Raw genomic sequence first — 7386 nt, 5'->3', positions numbered from 1 at the left:
TTTTACTTTATTTCCGATTCTGTTCTGGCTAACGTTTGTCTTCGCACGTGTTCTTTTCTCTCTCTCTCTCTCTCCATCTATTCGTCATCTTTCACCGGTTACTTCCTTTCCTACGAGAGCGCAAATCATTAGTACACTTTCTTTACATATATTTATACATTTATGTCGGTACTTATATACCTGGCATACGTGCTTAACTGCCTATTTATTCAGTTTTACTTGCTTGCATATCATCTAGTATCTCATTAACGTATCCACTAAACTAGTTACTTACATACACTTATTACATTTACTTATTTATTTCATACATTTTGCTGTATCGTCCTTCCACTTTTATTTTATTTTAGCTTATTCTGCTTAGTTTCATTTCCATTCCATTTTATTTATTTCACCTTATTTGTATGTTATTCTCATTTATTGTAATTATATTATCCGTTTGTCTTACCTAGGTGTACCGACGGTGGAAGGTAAGTCGAGGGCAGCACCGGGGAAGGGTAACTTCGACGGTCGGTGTGAATCATGTTCCCATGTGGGGCGTCTACTGACGATAAGTTACCGACGGACGGAAGCAGCCCTGGGGCTTTGCTGTGCAGCGACTTCCGCTGCCGGTGTGTTATCCGGTGGAGGTACCAGTTATATCACAGCTGGGTACCTTATCATAAGATTATTGTCGTGTACAGTTTATTTTATTTTATCCTATCTATCTGCTTGCTAACCTTTTTCACCTCTTTCGCTCGCACCGTTCACTCAACCGTCTCTACACTTTTAGACCGGAAATGCAAGTCCTTCTCCTACCTATCTATGTACTTATTTATTTACTTTATTTCGTCTCATTCGTTTTTACTTACGTGGGATCGGGAATGACTCCGCTCTGTTCCGTTTTATTGTTGCTGTCGTGCTCGACTCTCTGGTACGATCATCGCCACCGTACCTTCGAAAACAGAAAAGACGGTCAGAGGCGACGACAACGGCTTTTAGGCTCGCGTGTGTGCAATCTATCTATTTATTTACCTATTAGCCGGTTATTTATTTTATATTTTATTCGTTTATTTATTTCATTTCATCTATTTATTTACTTATTTATTTGTATTTTATTTATCAAGTGGCTATCATTTACATACAAGTTCTCAGCTAGCATTTTATACTGTATTTAGTCTATTCTATAACAAGAACCATAACCGTCATATGTATATGCTACCACTACAGACAGACACTGATCTATGCTGCCTACGGGTCTATTTTGACCCGGTTCTAAGGGTCTATTTCGACCCTCCTCTATGGGTCTTTCTTGACCCTGTTCTGCGGGTCTGTTTTGACCCTCCTCTATGGGTCTTTTTTGACCCTGTTCTGCGGGTCTGTTTTGACCCTGTTCTAACTTTCATTTTAATGAAGCACTGTAGGCTTGCACTACTTCTAGAGGACAAAATCGGGAAAAATACAAGAATACCAATTTGTTGGTGGAGGCTTCGTTAAGAAATTATTAACGTTTAAAGTTCCGCCCGCACTGAATTTTTTTCCCCGAAATGGCTAAGATTTCGGGGGCATGTCTATTCACCAAATATGATTGTAATTGCCCCTCGTATTCGAAAATAATTTTTTTTGAACGATTTGAAATTTTTTAATTTTGTTGAAAAATGAGGCAGCCCCCCCTGTCGATTTTTTATAGAAATTCGTTTTTCATTTTTAACAAATTTGTTTGAGGCCCTACGGAAATTTTGTCTAATACTTTTCTGTAGGTACCTATGAGCTCTACTTCAGAAAAAAGTTTCATTCAAATATATTCACTATTGTAGGAGTTATGGCGGTTTGAAAATTGGACCATTTTTATGGGGTTTTTGTCACTTTACGGTGTCAAGGATCAACTTTTCGAATATTTTTGCGATTTCTACGTATTCTTGATTAAAATACGCGTCGTTTGCATTTTTGAAAATTAAAATCCTTCGATCCGTTCAGAAGTTATGACATTGTAAAGATCCGCATGAAATTTTCGGACAACATTTCTGCCCATAAATTACATTTTCGATTAGGAATTTTTTTCTCGAAAATGGTTAGGATTTCGAGGGTATATCTATTCACCAAAAATGATTGTAATTGACTCTCGCGATCGAAAATAATTTTTTCCTGGAGGATTTGAAATTTTGTAATTTAATTTTTTAATAACTTTTCAACGAAATTGGTATTCTTGTATTTTTCCCGATTTTGTCCTCTAGAAGTAGTGTAAGCCTACAGTGCTTCATTAAAATCAAAGTTAGCCTTAAACTCGAGCTAAAAAAAAATACGTGTCGATTATTTTTGGCTGCTGTATAAGTTTCATCAAAATCGAAATGGTTCTATGTTGGTGCTTGTGGTGCTTTGGCCGCCACAACTTTTACTGTTACTGTTCCGACGATAAAAACAATTACAATGTATTCTGTAAGATGGCTATTTAATTATTACTTTTACTTTTACCTTACTTTACTTTACTTTTAATTATATTTGTATTTTATTTTATTTACGGGTCCATTAGCATTTCCATCTACCAGTTTTAGATTATTGTACACTACTTTTTACCGGTTTTTTCATAATTTCTACTATTTCAACTTCCATGTTATCCCCATCTGTTTAAAATCCTTTATTTCATTTAAATTTTATTTTACCTTTGGTTACTATTTTTTATCTATCTGTCTCCTATTCACTCGTTAAGGGGCCCCTCTACCATGGAAAATACATGTTTCTTTGTGATTTTTTTTGCGATTAATTCCGGATTGTGTAGATACATTTATGTCGATCATCAATTTTACGAACGGCACCCGACTGCGTACGTGATATATTCGAAAATAGATGAGTGTGGTTAGCATGAACTACGATCTTTTCATGGCAGCTATTTTACGAAAAAATACTGAATATTTTCATATTTGCTTTTTTGTTGAAAGAAAAAGATACTGTAATATCTTGAATAGTTTTTTAGTTATCACATATTTTCGAGACTATTTTAAAGATAGAAAGGCCCCTTAAATTATAATTCATCTGTATTTATTTGATCACCTACGCACATGGCCTTTTAGCATTTCATTTATTTTATTTATTACATTTATTATACGATGCCACCATTATGCCATACTTTTCACGATTCTTTTCTTTTAAATTTACGATCACTCTTATATTTCACTGTCTGTCACGCGGCATTATTCGAATTATATTATGAAAAAAAAAAAATTACAAAATTTTAATTTTAATTTCAAGTACTTTGAGAACGACTGATATTTCAAGGTCAGGCGAAATATCGCACGAGCTACGCCCCCTCCCCCCACCGAGCCGGTTTAACACCGGACCTTCGATCTCTGTAGCCCTCTCCGGATCAATTCTAACACCCGGAGCCTGGACTCCAGAGATCGAAGGTTGCGTTGCTACACCGGGGACCCTATCCCGCGACCTATACGCCCCTATCCGCGACCTAACCGCGACGAAACCCCCCCAACGTAAGCTCGACACCTAACCCCCGCGACAATACCCCCACGACCTAACCGACGCCCGTAGCCCGACGCCCGGATAGAAAGTCGTTCGCCGAGTGTATATATACTAACGGAGGCTCGCTCGAACACTTGTGAGAGCGCGACCCATCTGGTGGCCCTCTGGTGGCGAGCATGGGAGGTGAGGTGACGCCACATATATGTACTAATTAAATCGTCTCATAACTTCCGATACATATGCATGTATCGCTACTTTACTACAATACTGATATGACTATGATAATAAAAAACAAAAAAAAGGTGCAACTTGCGAATTTCAACGTTTAAAGATCTCATTTTTTCCTCACTTGTCTCTCGATTTCAGCAAATAAATGATAGGTCGATTACATAACAACTACTTTTCCCAGATGAGGATACACTTTAAACAAAGGACAAATGTATATTCTAATTTATGAAAAACCACATTATTTCATTACTTTTCTAATAACTCAACCATACGTTCTTACTGCAACTTTACAAGTTCATTTATCTTCGATAACTTCCTAACGAATAAGTTCAGGGCATAAGTATGTTGGTACTTTTATGTACAACATAAGAAACTACATTTCTAGGTTTCCATTTAAAGAAAAGGTACAGTTACATTTTCAACGGTAACTTTTCTGTAGCCATTCGATTACAATAATTCATTTTGGACAACCTAAATAAATCTGTTCTCGTAATATATTATTTTATAATGGAATCTCTTTACTTTCCATTTCTAAACATTTTCTTCGATACTGCTTCATGTCGATGAAACATTTGTGATTTGTTTTGATTGTCAATTTAAAACGAATTATTTAAAAACCAAAAAGTGTATTATTTAATATTCTTCGGTAATACGTACCGATCATTCTTCTTCACCTTCCAGTTGATAATGATAGCGGCGTAAAGCAGCTAAACGTAATCTTTCAGTCTCCAAAGCTTCTTCCGATTCCAAAACATCAACTTGTGCCTCCATCTGTAAATCGTTCAAAATATTCACTCTTTCTAATACTTAACAACTTTAACGCTTATTTTCTTTATCATCCTTATCCAAATAGTGTATAACGAGTAGTAACTACAATTACCATTCTCTTCCACAAGATGGCCACAGTTTTTAGCAATTGCAACAACACTTCCAGTTGCTTGTGTTACGTCTCTCGATGCCTCTGAGAGTGCAGCCAAGTTATTGCTTTTACTCTGCTTCTCTACACGCGTAAACAAATTTTACGGTTTAATAACAAAAAAAAACCGAAATAAATCGTCTACACTTACAATAAAAGATTACCACCAAATGCAACCGCCTTCGCTGCTGATATGACCCCTTCGGACCATTGATGGTTACGTTTCTAGAATTCGGTTCCAGAGGCTGTGCCCTACGGTTCAAAATGTCTTACCATAGTTAATATTCATAAATTAAATATTAACGGTCAAAATAAGCGACGTACCTTTCCTTCTTCCATTAATTCTGTACATGAATCTAACATTTTTCCGTTCACTTCTAATTTTAACCCGGAATCACCAGCGCGAGATTTCTCCAGCATCTCCTGATCATAAAATATGTCATAACCATGTATAAAAACAATTTCTATATTACACTAAAATGTAATATGCGATTACCTGTATTCGATTACCAGCTTCTTCTATTGCTTTATCCATACTTAACAATTCTGCCTCTACCAAACTTCCAACTCCCAACTGTTTACATTCGTCGGTCGATTCTACAACACGATAAAATTCAAAATAATATATATGACTTTCTTCATTTTTTTTCTTCTACATTTTTTAACTTTCGTAACTTACTATCGCCCGATGCAATATCAATAGATGTGTTTCATGTAGATTTTCCATGTATTAAATAAAGACCCAAAACATATGCAACGTGTATTGCACTTTTAATGAGTATTGAGGAGTACAAGTTAGGTCTGACATCGCTGGATTATCGATACCATTTAATGAATATTCGATAATATCTTCTGTTTCGGAGATGCAATTTACTGAAATAAAAATACACCTTTCTATCAGAGATATCAACATAAACCATTCACCATTTTATTATCGAATAAATTTAAATACTTACGCAATAATTCATACAACATGGTATCGGCATGCATATTCGTTTCATTACGGCACCGTTCACCTTCAACTTCCAATTTCCCCATCTTTAAATCTAATTCTTCTTTCTCGGCTAATAAATCATGTAGATCGCCTTCTAAAGCCGTTTTTTTACAAGTTAGAAAATCATTTTTGCCAATCAACGCCTAAAACATTACACTTTTACCGGAACGAAATAAAAATAGATAAGAAATCAGGAAGTAGTTATTTAGTCTCGGGTCTATTTTGACCCTTTTCTACGGGTCTATTTTGACCCTGCTCTGTGGGTCCATTTTGACCCGGTTCCACGGGTCTATTTTGACCCTTTCCTGTGGGTCTGTTTTGACCCTAAAGCCGTTTTTTTACAAGTTGTAAAATCATTTTTGCCAATCAACGCCTAAAATATTACACTTTTACCGGAACGAAATAAAAATAAAATATAACCGTAAATCTAGTAAAAGAAAGGTATTAACCAAATTTTCACCTTTCGTGGTATTTACTTCTTCTTTTATATCGTCCATATCCTCTTGTCCTTCGATAGCTTTTCGAGCTTCCTGTTCAGTTATATCTTCACCTTCTATTAACTCGTCCAGTCGGCGTTCCGCTAAAAACGGTTCGACGTTCCGATTTTTCTTCTCACATTTTTAATAACCCAATTTGCTTCTCCACTTTGGCTTTCTGTTACATAAGAGGATACACGTAACGAGCATCAATATTTTCTTATGATATTAAAAACTATGAAAATTACAATATTCCTACCTTCCTGATTAAACTGACTCGTTATGCACTCTTATCGATATATAACATCCAGATATCTCGAGACGAGAAGCGACGTCATAGAGCGTGACACTGAAAAAGTACAATGATATCCGCGTCGGAAATGCTTCTTACGAACTAGCATAAGTAAGCACTTTTATATTTTACGGTCAAAAAACGATATCCAAAAGTGAGTGACTATTTTAGATAAGAAATCAGGAAGTAGTTATTTAGTCTCGGGTCTATTTTGACCCTGTTCTAAGGGTCTATTTTGACCCCGCTATGTGGGTCCATTTTGACCCCGCTATGTGGGTCCATTTTGACCCTGTTCTGTGGGTCCATTTTGACCCTGTTCTCGGGTCTATTTTGACCCTGCTCTAAGGGTCTATTTTGACCCTGTTCTTCTTTAAACTCGAGGAAAATGGAGAGTATGGCTCCATGCAAGGAGATTGTATTAACACTTTCTATTCGCACTTTATTTCAGTTTACCTTTCCGCTAATGCATCCGGAGAGATTGAACCGTTTCGCATAGAATCTAATTGATCGCCTGGTAATGAACTCGTAAGTATCGATGAGACTATCCACGACCGTACCGGTATCTAAAGATTCTTCTGGTGGCGATACCACCCTCGGCGTCGCGTACGTTCGTAACTCGGATTGTATCAAAAAGTTTGGTGGATTCTTCAGCTTTTATGAGCATTTTATGGTAGAAACCATTCCTTCGTATCCTACGTATGCTAATCCTACCGGATACTATAGCATCAGGATGAACGTTATAAAGATTATCATTGTTTTAAGAAATCACTAAATTCTGTTTAAAAATAAATTTAATTCGAAAAATCTTACCTCGGGTAACGCAGGCGTCGTTATAACATGCTTAAAATACTGTCTTTGTTTTACGGTGTTGTACAACTTCTTCGCTTCATAGAATTGTTTCGAAAATCGGTCACGATGGCCGGCTACAGTGTCCGCTGGTAGTGTGTTATCAAGTTTTAACAGAATTTTCACACAATAATCCTATAACTGCGACGCGTCTGGAACGCACGGAATTAGTGGAGCCGGTCGACAT

The 7386-nt window shown here is 36.5% G+C and overlaps 1 pseudogene; it reads right to left on the bottom strand.

The window, feature by feature from the left end:
• Window positions 1-891: 891 nt before the first annotated feature.
• LOC122395312 lies at window positions 892-7386 on the bottom strand (annotated as a pseudogene).

The sequence above is a fragment of the Colletes gigas genome, unplaced genomic scaffold (genome assembly GCF_013123115.1).
Source record: "Colletes gigas isolate AHSC1104 unplaced genomic scaffold, ASM1312311v1 Colletes_gigas_Sc00005, whole genome shotgun sequence".
In the NCBI taxonomy this organism is placed as follows: Eukaryota; Metazoa; Arthropoda; class Insecta; order Hymenoptera; family Colletidae; genus Colletes; species Colletes gigas.
Note: the sequence above shows the minus strand (reverse complement) of the source record. Positions and strands in the feature narration are given on the sequence as shown.